Raw genomic sequence first — 15,184 nt, forward strand, 5'->3', positions numbered from 1 at the left:
GGGAGACTAAACTTGGCTTGAGTTTCTGAAAACTCAAAGCCTGCTCCCAGGGCCACACTTCCTCCAACAAAGCCACACCTACTCCAACAAGGCCACACCTACTCCAACAAGGCCACACCTACTCCAACAAGCCACACCTCCACAAATGCCATGGGGGCCATTTTCATTCAGAGGGCCATACCCACTCTATCTCTATCAGTGTTATTGGCCACAGTGAAACACTGAGTAGGACGCCAGCAATCAAGCATCAATATGAAGAAGCATGGAGTAAACTTTACAGATTATTGTGCTTTTCCTGTAATTAAGTCAGTATTTCTCCAATTACCCACCCACATCCCGAGCTGTGCATCCTCAGTGCCTTGGGGATAATTTCAGGCTGAAAACACACCAGAACGCCACACCCAGCACTGAACTCTAGCAGCTTCTGCCTCCTGGCAGGTCCCCTCTGCCCTCTTCCTGTGGGAGCGCCATTCCGGGTGAGGTGTCCCTAGGCTCAGCTTCTTGACTTTTTTCCAGGGTTCCAAAGAAACAGGCCCAGCTCCTCTTGGCAGCCACCCTTGCCCGCTCTTTCTTCCCACCTCAGTTTATAGGCACATCTTTTTTGAATTATCGCCCCTAGGAATGTGAACAGCAACTTCCTCCAGGGCAGGCGCATGCGCAGGGTGGGGTTGGGATGGACGGGTGGGGGGTGGAGGCCTCCAGTTCATAAGACTCCAGAGGTAAACAGAAACTTGGCAAAGCGGAAACTTGGAAGGCTCCATCCAAGTTTTGAAGAACTGGTGAAGGAGACTCTTACCAGCTTCGCTCTTGGCCCTGATGAGCTGCTGCATGCGAGCAATGCAGAGAGCTCCAGGGTTGCAGCTTTCATGCACACCCAGGGCTCAACAGATTTCCACCACAATCCAGGTCCTCTTGCTCTTCTCAAAAACTGATATTCTAAACGCCATAGTGGCATTTCAACGATGCAGCCACTTTGGCGTCATCTCTGTTCCTGTAAGTAAGCCCTCCCGCAAAACTGTTTTATGTAACCTCTATAAAAGTCTTCAGAAGCGATGATGCATGCCTTTAAATCCCAGTACTCGAAGTGGGTAGGGGGGCAGGGGCAGGAGGATGGCTGTGAGTTTGACGCCAACTTCGTCTACAAAGCGAGGCCAGGACAGCCAGGTCTACACAGAAAAACCCTGTATGGAAAAACTAGAGAAAAAAAAGAAAAAAAAAAAAAAAAAGAAAAAAAAAACTAAAAAAAAAAAAAACTAAAGAAAGGAAAAGAAAGATAATTCACTAAGTTGAACGATAGTGCTTTCATTACTTTGGTCTGTCATAGGTTTTGTTTTGTTTTGTTTGAAACAGGGTTTTTCTGTGTAGCCTTGGCTGTCCTGGACTCTCTTTGTAAACCAAGCTGGCCCTTGATCCTCTGCCTCCCAAGTGCTGGGATTAAAGACGTGCCCCACCGCACCAGGCTTGTCAAGGATTTCTTTTCTGGGGTGAGTAGAGACGTGTGTGTGTGTGTGTGTGTGTGTGTGTGTGTGTGTGTGTGTGTGTGTATGTGTGTGTGTGTGTGTTACCCATGGAGGCCAGAGCAGGGTATTAGGTCCTCTAAACCTGGAACTACAAGAGATTGTGAACCTCCACGTAGGTGCTAGGTCCTATACAAGAGCAACAAGTGCTCTTAACTACTGCGCCGTCTCGTCAGCATCCAGGAAAGGGATGCTGTTCTGTTCAGAACAGAAACATCTCCTGTGGTTACCATTGTTACTGGGATGCTCACAACACTCCTTGCTGAGAACGAGGCCGTCCAACCTGAGGATGAAGTGAACCGAAGGAGTCATTCTGTTGACTGAGTCATGGAGTTTCTTATTTCAAACTTACTCTCAGTGTAGCTGGGGCTGTGGGGAGGGCTGAAGGTCAAACAGGCCGTCTGTGAACTGGTTACATTATTTAGACTCAGTCTCTCCATGAACCAGAATCCTGTGGGGCACGCGAACCTTTGGAAAGCTGCTTCAGAGGCTGATTCATGCCTTTCGCCCTCCCACACATCCCTGACCAGCACTGCTGTGCACCCAGTGGACAGGGTTGCCTTTATTTAGGGTCCTGGGTGTCCTATCCACTTCCGAGGGCACTGTCAGCTTCCGGCTCAGCATTTTCACCTGTGTCATGTATGTGAGGAGGACCACCAATGAGGGCTCAACAGAATTCCACCCCAGTCTAGGTTCTCGCTGGCACCGTGGCTGCTCTTCTAAAAAAAAAATTAATATTCCAGCAGGAAAAGGAATCTCTGAGAAGACCTGGCTTCTCCCTCGGCCACTCTAATCTGTCCATACTGTTTGGAAGATGTTCCTCCTTGAGGCCCCTTGCATCTACTCTGCCGCTTGTTCTGTGAAGCGTTTGCTTTTGTGGCTTTATTTCCATGAGGTTTTCCTAAAAACTGCAAGACTTTGTTTTACGACAGACATTTCCTAGAGGGGTATAGCACTCACACACACATGCGTGTGTGTATACATGCACACATACAAGCAAAACATTAACACATAAAATAAAATGAATACATCTAATGAAAAAAAAAACTAAGCCCATTTCCCTTTTGCAATTAGCAAGGATGGAGGTTGACACATGACATCATATCCTACCGATCACCTGCCAGAAGGTTCAACATAAAGATTGTAGCCAGACATTGGTGACCTTTGCTTTAATCAAGGATTTCTTCAGGGTCACAGAACAAGTATTCTGTTTGTACCACTATCACACCATGACCTGGTATTTTCTTTTTCTTTTTTTTTTTTCTTTTTTTTCTTTTTAGGTTTTTCAAGACAGGGCTTCTCTATGTAGCCCAGGCTGTCTTAGACTCACTCTGTAGACCAGGCTGGCCTCAAAGTGACATAGATCCACCTGCTTCTGCCTTCCCAGTGCTGCGATTAAAGGTGTGCACCACCATGCTGGCACTCTTTCTTAAAAGAGAGGTTTTCCTCTATAGCTGGAAACCATCGGTCTTCCTAACAGTGTTGGGAACATGCTCAAAACTTCCCTTCCAAGGCCCAACCTTGGAGTGACTCTTCCTTAATATTTATTTATTATGTAGACAGTGTTTCCCCTGCATGTACACCTGCAGGCCAGAAGAGGGCACCAGATCTTGTTATAGATGGTTGTGAGCCACCATGTGTTTACTGGGAATTAAACTCAGGACCTCAGGAAGAGCCGTCAGAGCTTTTAACCTCTGAGCCATCTCTCCAGCCCCTAGAGTGACTCTTTCAATCAGACATAGTCATTACTCTTTTTAAGTTCAAATAGTTCCCCCATTGGCCAGTAGGAGCCCTTCAACTAAGTGTGATTGTGAGCGTTGCCCTGACTCTCCTGCTCAGCCTTTTTCCTGCCTCCACCTGGAGTCAGCCATTTCTCTAGGGAGCCTTGCAGAATCTGCATGCCTTCTATTTCTCAAATAAAAAACATAATTAAGTGTCCCCCAAAGCAATCAGTGCCAGCTAGCACCTTTAACAGAGTATAGCAAAATAATTTCCTAGTTCATTAATTAAAGCCTTGGTCGGATTTTTCTACTATCAAGAATAAATGTGTGAACTAATATATTTGATCTTCATTGAAATCATGCCTCCTGCAGGAATCAAGAAAATGATGGATGAGTAAACTCCAAAACTTGCTGCTCGTGGGAGAGAGCCAGGCTCCGTTCATACTTTCATGGGCGACAAGGACAGTCTTAGCTTACCTCACAGTCTTTCCCAGAGGGTGTGTAAATGAATTTTAATTCATTAACTTACTAATTGCTCTTTGCCCTTATCACTGTTAAATCAAGATGTATGGATTGCAGCAGCATCCCCAAATCCTAACAGGAGTTTGTGCTAAGCCTAGTCCATGCCTGACACATGGCTACTATAACTAGAGACTGAGGGGTGACAAGATGGCTCAGTAGAGAGAAGCAATTGCAGCTAAGACTGACAACCTGAGTTCAAACCCCAGCACTCATGTTCGAAGGAGAAAACCAAGTCCCATAGTTGTCCTCTGACCCCGACACATTCCCTCGGCATATATATGTGTGTATGTATATATGTGTGTGTGTGTGTGTGTGTGTGTGTGTGTGTGTGCGCACATGCTATAAATAAATAAGTACGTAGTAAAAAAATTTTAAAAACTTAAAAGGAAGCAAGTCACATGAACAGGAAATTCCTACTCTGCTTCAAAATAAGGTTTTCATAAATCCCAAGAAATTTCCCAGAAGACAGTCTTCCATACTCCTCTAAAATAACCACTTTGGGGATGGGTGGGGGCTTGGAGGAGAGAAGGGAGTGGAAACTTCGCGCATCATATAAAATAGAATAAGGATAATCATATCCACATAGTTCATCAGAGTGAATTCACCTTGGCACACACCTTCACCCCCAGCACTCAGGAGGCAGAGGCAGGTGGGTCTCTGTGAGTTCCAGGCCAGTCTGGTCTACGTCGTGAGTAGGTACATCACTATGCCAGGGCTGCCTAGTGAGACACTTCTCAAAACAGAAAGAAATAAAGGGAGAAAGGAAGGGAGGGAGGGAAAGAGGAAGGAAAGAAGGAAGGAAAGGAGGAAGGAAGGAAGGAAGGAGGAAAGGAAGGAAGTTACAATTAGGAAAGGCATTACAGTCCTGGAGGTAATCAGGAAGTACTTGAACTTAGACAGCAGCTCATCTGGAGGTTTGAACCCAAAACTTACAAACTGAGCCCTAGAGTGAGATGTCAAATTCCTGTACACTCAGGCTGTTAAGAAAGTTCATGAAGTGCAAACACTCGTGTCTCTACCCTGATGGCCTGAGTCTGATCCTCAGAACCCACCAGACAAGCCAGAAGCAAGGCCAGGAGTGATGGTGCAAGCTTGCAATCCCCCGACTCCCAAGGCAGAGACAGGTGGATCTCTGCAAAGTCAAGGCCAGGTTGGTGTACTTGCTGAGCTCCAGGACAGCCAGGGCTGCACAGAGAGACCTGGCTTCAAAAAAGAAAAGCCGGAGGCAGTGCTGCACACCTGTTGTGCCAGCATGCCCACCCCATCACACCTGTAATGCCAGCATGCCCACCGCATCACACCTGTTGTGCCAGCATGCCCACCGCATCACACCTGTAACACCAGCATGCCCACCACATCACACCTGTAATGCCAGCATGCCCACCGCATCACACCTGTAACACCAGCATGCCTGCCCCATCACACCTGTAATGCCAGCATGCCCACCGCATCACACCTGTAACATCAGCATGCCCACCACATCACACCTGTAACGCCAGCATGCCCACCGCATCACACCTGTAACACCAGCATGCCCACCGCATCACACCTGTAACACCAGCATGCCCACCGCATCACTGGTCCTTCTTGGTTCAGAAGCTTCCAGAGTCTTGGACTAAACAGCTTAAGGATGTGCTGACTCTCCAGCTTTTGGATGGCTTCTGAGAGACTACCCAGCTTTCAGCTTTTGATCCTGTCTTATGATTATATACATACTTTTGGTTTGATTCCACTGGAAAATCCTAACTAATAAAACTCTCAAGAAGTCCACCAGGCATAGTGGCACACGCCTTTAATTCCAGCACTGGGAGGCAGAGGCAAGTGGATCTCTGTGAGTTCGAGGCCAGCCTGGTCTACAAAGACAGTCCAGGACAGCCAAGGCTACACAGAGAAACTCTGTCCTCTGTCTCAAAAAAAAAAAAAAAAAAAAAAAAAAAAGAAGTCCAAGTTGTAAAAGCACATGATGTAAGGAGAAATGATGAAAATGTGTGTGGGTGTGTGGTGAATGCTGTGTCTGACTCCACACTTAGCCTTGGTCACAGAGAGGACGTGAGGCTTCATTCGGCAAGCAGAGGAAGGCTTTGAGACTGGAAGGCAGTAGCTGGAGGAAACGCTGGTAGAATGCATGATAGGAAAGTTTAGAAGCAGATTTTGTGAAAAGGTTATTGCAGCACATCAGGTGGAGAGTGATGAAGGTCCAAAGCAGGGTTGAGATTAGTAGGGACGGTTTGGAAAGAAAAGATTAATTTGATGAGACAGCTCCAGAAAAATGCTGCAGATATAAGGGAGCAGTAGAATGCTTTGAGAATTCTTGGCCAGGGCTGGGATGCAGCTCATCCCACAGAGTGCTTGCCCAGCATGCACCACGCCCTGGGTTTGATCCCCAGAACTGCATGAGGTCAGGTGGATATAAACAAGACAAGCCTGTAGTCAGAGCACTCCGGAAGTGGAGGCAGGGGGATCAGAAGGTCAAGATCAACTCTAGCTACAGAGTTCAAAGCCAGCCTGGGTTACATGAGACAAACAGCAACAGTTAGTCCAGTTTCTGTTCCCTGTCAGTTTAGGGAGACGGTGTAAGAGACGCTGATCCACTACCAATCCATGGGATACGAAGCCTTGTGCCTCCCTCCCAGGTCCGCCATGTACTAGTCATTTGAACTTAAGTTACTTAACACCTGGGTGCCTCTTGGGGGTCCAATAAACTAATAAAAATAAAAAACCTTGGGCTGGAGAGATGGCTCAGACCGTTCATCCAGAGGTCCTTGAGTTCAATTCCCAGCAACAACATGGTGGCTCACAACCATCTATAATGTGATCTGATGCCCTCTTCTAGCCTGCAGGTGTATGTGCAGGCAGAACACTGTATATGTAATAATAAATAAATAAATAAATCTTTTAAATAAATAAATAAATATAAATAAAAAATTTAAAACCTAGAGGATACCACCAGGCCAATAGTGTTAGCTATTTTTCATATTGTTATTCTTATAAGTAGCATCACTATTATCAATCCGTTCGGAGACACCTAAGATCATAGGAAAGGAGTGCTCAGAGGAAACTGAGACAGAGTTTGACAGTGACGTACACGGTTGGCTGCATGTAACAAGAGAAAGGAGGATAGCCAACGGTCGCGTGTAATTTGAGGGAAAAAAAATCTGAGGACTGGGCTCTCAGCTCAGGCCTGAATAGAGCAATAGTCATGAGTGAAGAAGACTGCAGAGACACAAGGAGCCATTCATCCCTGGCCCATGGTGACTACATGACTCACAGGCTATATATGTGTCTGTCCAGGCTCAGGGAGGCACCACCTCTGGGCTCAGATCTGCTCTGCACTTACATGCCTACACCCTACCATTGGTCTGTGTTTAAAATGTTCACGGTGCAAGATGGTTCTCCGTCAATCACGATGTCACATGAAGTCAATACCGTCTGATTTCTTCAGGTGAGGGAATTGGGATTCCAAGTGACCTGCACAGGTCATATTCAAGCTGGGGAAACTGAGACCTTAAAGTTTAAACTGCTGGTGGCGGGTAAGTCACATCGTGTAGGATTGCATCAAAGCGCCCTCACTCGAGCACGTCCCCACCCCGCCCCTCACTCCTGCACCTCCTCTGGAAGCGTCTGTCCGGCTCAGAGTTCCTCGGTCTCAGCACTGTTTCTGACATTTGGACTGAACAATTCTTTGCCACGGGAGGCAGTAATCCTACCTTAGGACATTAAGAATATCCTCTCTACTCCCTAGATGCAAACAAGATCACTCTCAAACCAACTGTGACAACCCAAAACCTCAACAGGCATTGCCTCATGCCTTCTGTGGGGCCAAATTGCCCCCAGGATCAGAAGTATTATTGCAACCAATTACATTTTTTTTTTCCTTTCAGTGAAAACTCACTCAGAGTCCCAGATGTTAGGACACAGGCTTCGGGGTAGGAAAGATGGATTAGTTAAAAATCATTTGCAATTCTTGCAAAGGACCCAGAGTTCAGTTCCTAGTGCCCACACGATGGTGCCCAACCTTCTGTGACTGCAGTTCCAGGGACTCTGATGTCCACTTCTGTCCTCCACAGGCACCAAGGACACACACGGTGCTCAGACATACATGCAGGCAAATCACTCATACACATAAGAATAAAAATTTTTTAAGATTTATTTATTTATCATGTACACAACGTTCTGCCTGCATGTATGTGTGCCCACCAGAAAAGGGCACCATATGGTTGCTGGAAATTGAACTCAGGACCTCCAGAAGAGCAACCAGTACTCTTAACCTCTGAGCTATCTCTCCAGCCCTAAATGCACCTTTTAAAAATATTAAATGAATAGAATTTTTTTTCCTTGGCTAATGATAATGTAATGAATTTTATCTGTCTTTCCTTTGGAAATTGAGTTAGCAGTTGAATACATAAAATCATAAGATCATGTGTTTGTCTGTTTGTTTATTTGTTTGTTTGTTTGTTTGTTTAAGACAGTCTTTCTTTGGGTAGCCTTGGCCGTCCTGGACTCTTTTTGTAGACCAGGCTGGCCTCAAACTCCCAGAGATCCTCCTGCCTCTGCCTCCCAGAGTGCTGGGATTACAGGCATGAGCCCAGTTTATAAGTCCATTTCTGAACCACCCACTCAGTGGCCCATCTATAACTGTTTTGAGGTGTCCATCAGAGAAGACTGCTCAGACATGGGTTTAAGCCAATAGGACGTCTTTAATAGCCGGCCAGTGACTACACTACATGTTTGGGCTTCCACTGCGGTCCTGAACCTTTCTCAGGTTGAGCTTTTAAGCACAAAAACCACATTATTGGTTAACACACCTCGGTTAGCAAGAACAGTTAGCCAGAAACAGAATTAAAGAGCAAGGCCAGCACACTTAGGGACTTTGCTGGAACTGTAGACTTTGATGGATTCCTGCTTTCTCTTGTTCTGGGCAGGTGCTGCTTCCTAGGTGCTGGATTCCAAGGCCTGGGCGGTAGATACTTCCATCATGGCATCAGTTGTGCTAAGGCCTGTACCATAAGATTTGAATAAAACACTCCAATTCTTTTTCTTGATGTTTGTTTCCTTTGAGATGGCAGCTTGCATAGGCCAGACTAGCCTTCAACTTGCTAAGTAGTTTAGGATGACCTTGAACTTCTGACCCTGAGGTTACCGGTATGTACCACCGTGTCCAGTTTATGTCACACTGGGGATTGAACCCAGGGCCTGATGCATGCTTAAGCAAAGCATTCCACCCACTGAGCCACATCCACAGCCTATCAAATTTCTCAGAGAATTAATGCTCCCTGTGCTGCTTCCAGAAATCTCTGCTTATGATGTAAAATTGGACAGTGGCCAGATATGGCTGGGGGCCTGAGGTCAGCTGTTGACCACCTACAGGCGTAGCGCTGCTGTGTTTCCTAGAGTGTAAGCACTCAGGTTTACCTCCTCCAGAAACTACAGGCAGTGGCACTGAAAGGGACAGGGATGTTTAATAATGAAAAATCCCAGGGTTGCTGCTGCTGTGTTAAAGGCCACAGTTAGCCTTATAGTGAGAGTCCTGCAGGAAGCTCTGAACACCACTGGCCACAGGAAGGACAGCCAGCAGGGTTACTTCCCAAACTGGAAGGGAGCTCCTTCAGGGATGACTGCTTTGGCCCACCCTATCCACTGCCTTCTAAAGATAACGGCTACACACTTGAGAGACTCTGATTGGTTTACATTGGATCTTTAGCCAGTTACCCCAGCCCATCCCCCACTCCATTGAGCATGACAGCGGAGGAAGAACAATTCCACCCATACATGGTGCTAGAAAAAAAAAGAAAAAGAAAAAACACCAAAAAGAGCTTTGAGGTGACATCCTACTTTGAAGTATCTGCTTTTTCTAGTCAGCTCCCACTTCTTGCCCACATCACTGAAGCCCTCCACCTGCCAAAGCTTTCATCCCAGCCATCAAGGCAGCCTGTCTTTCAGGGAGGCCTTTGCAAGTACAGATTTCTACCACGAAAGTGAGTATTGGTGATTGATTGATGATTCCAAAGGAATATCAGTCCGTTTCATTGTCAACTAGACATCCTCCTTCTTAGCAGACACCCAAAACACAAGGGCAGAAAACTGTAAGGTGACATGAGACAGGAGGGGAACAAGGTTCAAAAGACTAAGGCAGCAACTTGACTCTTCCCGACCTCCAAGTGACCCAAGAAAAGGACCTGAGGTAAGGAGCTGCCCTTCCCCCCATCCTTTTATTGGCCATAGGTTTTCCTAGGTAATTCTAAAGGTATGTGGCCAGTCATCAGTGTCTGTGAAAACCAAGGGAAGGCTATTGTATGAACACAAGGTTGTATCCCAGCCACTAGACCAGTGGTGATTGCCAACCTGCCCAACGCTGTGACCCTTTAACACAGTCCCTCATGTTGTGACCCCACCACCACCTGTTATGAATCAGAATGTTAAATATCTCATATGCAGGATATCTGATATGTGACCTCTGTGAGAGGGTAGTTTAACCCCCAAAGGGGGGTGATGACCCACAGGTTGAGAACCACTGCTCTAGCAGGATTGTTTCTATATGAGAAGATGTTTCTCTGGACCATGGTCTTCTGGTGTTTGTCACCACCACATCACACTTCATCTTGCTGAGAAGAAATACACACAGAAGTGGAACACATTCTTATATTTATTTTTTGACTCTGGGGCCAGTAGGGGAGGGGGAGCTTTATTGTTATACTGTCATTTCAGTTTTGTTTAGTTTTGTTTTTTTTCTTTCAGAATTACTTATTTTATGTGTATAAGCAAACCACTGTGTGGGTGCTGGGAACTGAACCCATGTCCTCTGAAAGAGCAATAACCACTGAGCCATCTCTCCAACTAACCTTGAGGTTTTGGGGGGGTCCTTTTGTGTTTGTTTGTTTGTTTGGCTTGGTTTTTGTTTGTTTGTTTGTTTGGGTTGTTTGTTTGTTTGTTTGTTTTTTATTTTGGAGACAGGGTTTCTCTGTGTAGCCCTGGCTGTCCAGGACTCACTTTGTAGACCAGGCTGGCCTCTAACTCACACCTGCCTCTGGCCTCACCAGTACTGGGATTAAAAGTGTGTGTACTGCCATGCCAAGCTGGGGGTTCTTCTTCTTTTTCATTTAATTTTTTTTATGTGTGTATGTATGTTTGTATAAGTGGATGCCACGTGCGTACAGGTGCCTGAGGAGGCCAGAAGAGGGCATCAGATTCCCTGGAGCTGGAGTTGCTGGCAGATATGAGGTGCTGACCATGGGTGCTGGGAACTGTACTTGGTTCCTCTGGAAGACAGCAAGCATTTTTAACTAGTTTGGGTTTAATTATTTGCTCCTTGATTTCACTGTAACAAAAGTTACAAATTTGCAACAAAAAAATGAAAAAAGAAAAACAATTTTGAAGCAGGATCTGCAACTATATTCATTTACTATATTCAACATACCTTATAATCATTTGCATTTTGGGGTGAAAGCATGTGTTATGCGATCTTTATTTACTTAATATATTTTATCATGCATAAAAATAAAATTCAAATAAGAAGCCGGGCGTAGTGGCATACTTCTTTAATCCCAGCACTCAGGAGGAAGAGGCAGGCAGATCACTGTGAGCTTGATGCCAGCCTGGTCTACAAAGTGAGTCCAGGACAGCCAAGGTTACACAGGGAATCCCTGTCTCGGAAAAAAAAAAAATTCAAATAAGAAGCCACATTCCTTGAAAAGGAGGAAATGACAGAGACTGTGACATCTGGAATTCATTCTGTGTGTGTGTGTGTTCAGGTGAGTGGGTGTTTGTACATGTATATAAATGTTCATATAGAGTCCAAAGGACAACCTCCACTGTCACACCTCAAGAGCCACACACTTGTTTTTGACACACAGTCTCTCACCCAGAACTCAGCAGGAATCTGCTGTCCCTACCTCCCCAGCTCTGAGATTACCCGTCTTGAGAATCCCAGGGAAACATCAATTCCATGAGGTGTGTTGCTACTGGAGCAAGCACTTCATGGACTAAGGCATTTCCCCAGCTCCTGACACTCCCTTCTGATGGTACTGTTAGCTCAGTATTCAAACTGCACAGGGCAACAAAGAGAAGAGAGCAGTCCCCAAACAGTGATAAATAGATTCCAGCCAGGCTTGTTTAAATTAGGGGCTAGACGTACACAAAGCTAAGTACTACTGGTCAGACAAGATCCAGGCTCCATCAGCTCGAATCTACACGGAGGCGGTCTGACAAGCTATCAAAGCTGTGTTAAATTCCTTTCAAGAGGACACAAACTTCTGGGGCTGGAGAGATGGCTCAGTGGTTAAGAGCACTGTCTGTTCCTCCAGAGGTCCTGAGTTCAATTCCCAGCAACCACCTGGTGGCTCAGAACCATCTATAATGGGATTTGGTGCCCTCTGATATAAAGGCATACATGGAGGCAGAACATTATGTAATAAATAAATAAATCTTTTTTTAAAAAATTGGACAAACCTCACCTCTGGCTGGCCTTAGGCTTCCAGCTTTTCCCAGCATGAGACTCCTGGGGAAATTCCAATTTCTTGAGGTGCATTGATTCAAAAGCCTGATAACCAAAGGGGGGACCCCAAGTATTTCTCTAGATTGTCTTCATTTCCGCCAGGACAGGTGCAAAAGGAGAAATGCTGACTACAAACCTCCTCAAATGGTGAAGGGAAGATGAAGATAGAAACCACTTCCTCCTGTCTCGCCAGCACCACTCACTGATAATGTCTTAGTCATTACCGTGTGTGTTTACAGACTAACATCTGAAGACAGACTCAAAGAAGGATATGAAATAAATTTTAATATATTTGTTTTTGTTTTTTTAATCAACTTTAAAATTTGCACCAAGCAAACCTTAAACAAACAAACAAATCTCAAAGTAGGAAGAGAGGCCATTCGTATTCAATGAGACAGAACAGTTAGTTAATTAGGAAAAAAAACCAGCTCTGCTGGGGCGTGCATTTTAATTTGCCCTCCATGGCATTGTTACCATGAACAATTATGAAGCAAACCCGTATGCAGAACATCACCATCTTGGGAGATTTGTGAGGGATGAAGGGGCGTTGAGTGGCTTGTTAATGGAAGTCTTTTTTTCAGCCTCTGGCTGTCCCAACAGCGTATCAAACGAAAGACAAAGCTTCCCTTGGTACTTAGCAAATGTCATGAGATTCGTGCAATGCTGAAATGCACCAAATGCAACTGAGAATAATAATCTGGTCCGCCAGTAGGGGGCGCGCAAACCAAATTTAGCAAGCGCTTCTTCAGAAATGGGAGTTTTATGGAAGGAATGCATTAGAGAACCCAGAAAAGTGATGAGCGAAGTCAAATATTCAGGGTTTTGGCTGGTGCAAGAGCGCGGACCTCAAATGCTCAAAAAGAAGCTTCTATAGCCTGTGGAAGGAGCAGCTGTGTGTAGACTGCAAGGCAGTCCGTCTACCGCCTGTGTCGGTTTTTACACAATGCTGGGTGTCTGTCTAAAACACCAGCTAGTAAGCACATTCCTCATTTCTCCCCTAAACCTGATCTGAGTCTCGCGATTTCTAGAACTCTTGGGCCTCTTGTCCTCTAGCCCCTATATTACAGTAAATAATAAACTCAAAGGCAACTTTGCTTTTTTTCTTTTTGAGACAAGGTCTCATGTATTATGCGAGATCATCCGAGAATGACCCTTTACCTCCAAAGTGTTCAAGCGTTTGGAATACAGGCTTCCCTGTAGTTCTATGGTGCCGGGGGATGAGACGCAGGGCACCGTGCATGCTCCGCAAGCGCTCTACCAACTGAGCTACATCCTGCTCCTGCAGAAGTTAAAAATAAAAATAAAAATAGGGCTGGAGAGATGGCTCAGTGGTTAAGAGCGCCGCCTGCTCTTCCAGAGGTCCTGAGTTCAATTCCCAGCACATGGTGGCTCACAACCATCTATAATGTAATCTGATGCCCTCTTCTGCAGATAAAGCACTCAAATACAATAAATAAAATAAGTAAATCTTAAAAAAATAAAAATAAAATAAAAATAAATTTTAAAAACCATCTTTTGCCAAATCATTTAAGTTTTGCTGTAAGTGAAGCACAATGTTATGCCCTTCTAATCAAATATAGGTTCCTTTCCCTGGACATAGTCAAACTTCTATCTCATTTAAAGAAAAAAAGAAAGAAAGAAAGAAAGAAAAAGAAAAGACTCCTTCATCTGTCTACAAGTTAGAAACCCATCTATTTTCAACAGCGTCCTTCAGAATTCTGCACCAGCTTTTCTCCCAATAAACAGCAGGTCTTGGTCTCTTAAAATAGTATTGGACATGAGGGACGGTGCCTAGAGCATACCAAATGCCGCTTTCAAAAACACTCTTCTTCGCATAATGGAGAAAACAATTTTTTAAGAATGGATGCCCTTTGAAATGTTGCACTAGTTATCCATCTCCTGTCAAGGCTCAGAGAAAAGCCCTTTAGAGTGGCTTGGAAAGTACCCCCCTCCCCCCCAAAAAAATGGTAGGTTCAGAGTTTGAGGGAAAAAGAAAGGAACAGGTTATGTCACCATCATATAGACAAATGCTAGCAAATTGTTGTTATTCATCGTGAAGTGGAAACTAAGGTTTTTGCTCATCATAGACACAGACCTCAAACTCTTAAAAGAGCAAAACAAAACAACAACAACAACAAGGGAAAAAAAACTCTGTTAACAAATTCCCATTGTACAGACGGGTCTATAGGTCTTCCGTTCCCTCCCTGGAGGGTGCAGAGAGCTGGCTCCAGCACCTTGCCAGGGAGCTGGAAAACTGCAGTCTAGGTGCAGTAAACATTAGACTAGGGAGAGTGCGTGCTGGAGCTGGAAAGAGAACAAAGACTAAAAAAGATGAAAATGAGAGACCAAATGAGCCAACAACAAACTCTAAGGGACGCAAAAGCAGTGAAGAAAAGGCTTTGTTTTAACACTCATGGGTACCCACAGAGAACAGAGACATCAGATCCAAGTGATTGTGTACGCTCTGATGCAAGCAAGTATGCACACAGAGGGGGTGAGTGGAAGAGAGGGAGAGAGGGAGGGAGGGGGAGAGAGAGGGAAAAGGAGAGAGAGAGGGAGAAGGAGATGGAAGGACAGAGGAAGGGAGAGAGGGGGAGAAGAAGAGAGGGGGAGAAGGAAATGGAGGAGGAAGAGAGGGAGAGGGGGCTTCTCTGAAAAGGGTAATCAGAGAGCAGAACCCCAATGCAGGAATTAAAGTCAATCTGTTCTTTTAAGAACATACTTGAAGCTGGGTGATAGTGGTACATACCTTTAGTTCCACCATTCACTAGCGAGACAGAGTTCAAGGTCAGCCTGGTCTACAGAGCAATGACTGCTCTTACAGAGGACCCGAGTTCTGTTCCCAGCACCCACCTCAGCCTTGTGCCTCCACAATCACCTGGAACTTCAGTACCAGGTGATATTATGCCCTCTTCTGGCCCCTGTCAGCACTC

The 15,184-nt window shown here is 45.3% G+C and overlaps 2 long non-coding RNA genes across 2 annotated transcripts in view; one reads left to right on the forward strand and one right to left on the reverse strand.

Moving 5' to 3' along the window:
- LOC311581161 overlaps positions 1 to 15,184 on the reverse strand; it is an 87,766-nt gene that overhangs the window by 59,970 nt on the left and 12,612 nt on the right. The gene's annotated exons all lie outside the window — the stretch shown is intronic.
- Positions 776 to 5,059, forward strand: LOC311581160. The gene is made up of 3 exons (XR_014773674.1): positions 776 to 993; positions 1,351 to 1,484; positions 4,806 to 5,059. It is a non-coding gene; the product is annotated as an uncharacterized lncRNA (long non-coding RNA).

Source organism: Acomys minous (assembly GCF_964271855.1).
Source record: "Acomys minous genome assembly, chromosome: 13".
Lineage (NCBI taxonomy): Eukaryota > Metazoa > Chordata > Mammalia > Rodentia > Muridae > Acomys > Acomys minous.